We start from the raw sequence: 376 nt of genomic DNA, 5'->3' as shown, positions 1-376 counted from the left end.
AGTAAAAGGAAGAAATGATGAAGCAAAAGAGCTAAGCAGAAGGTTTCAAAGGACAGTTAAAGATGACAAAGCAAAATAGTAAATTGAAATGTACAAAGACCTGAAGTTAAAAAACCAAAAAGGAAGAACAAGCTCAGCATTTCTCAAGCTGAAAGTACCAAAGGAAAAAATCAAGGCCTGAATTGAAATATTAAAGGATTCTATGGGCAAAATACTTAACAACACAGGAAGCATCAAAAGAAGATAGAAGGAATACACAGTCACGATGCCAAGAAGAAATCGTCAACATTCAACTATTTCAGGAGGCACCATATCATCAAGAAATGATAATACTGAAGAAAGAAGTCCAAGCTGCACTGATGGCATTGGTGAAAAA

This window comes from Chrysochloris asiatica, unplaced genomic scaffold, assembly GCF_000296735.1.
Source record: "Chrysochloris asiatica unplaced genomic scaffold, ChrAsi1.0 scaffold00010, whole genome shotgun sequence".
In the NCBI taxonomy this organism is placed as follows: Eukaryota; Metazoa; Chordata; class Mammalia; order Afrosoricida; family Chrysochloridae; genus Chrysochloris; species Chrysochloris asiatica.
Note: the sequence above shows the minus strand (reverse complement) of the source record.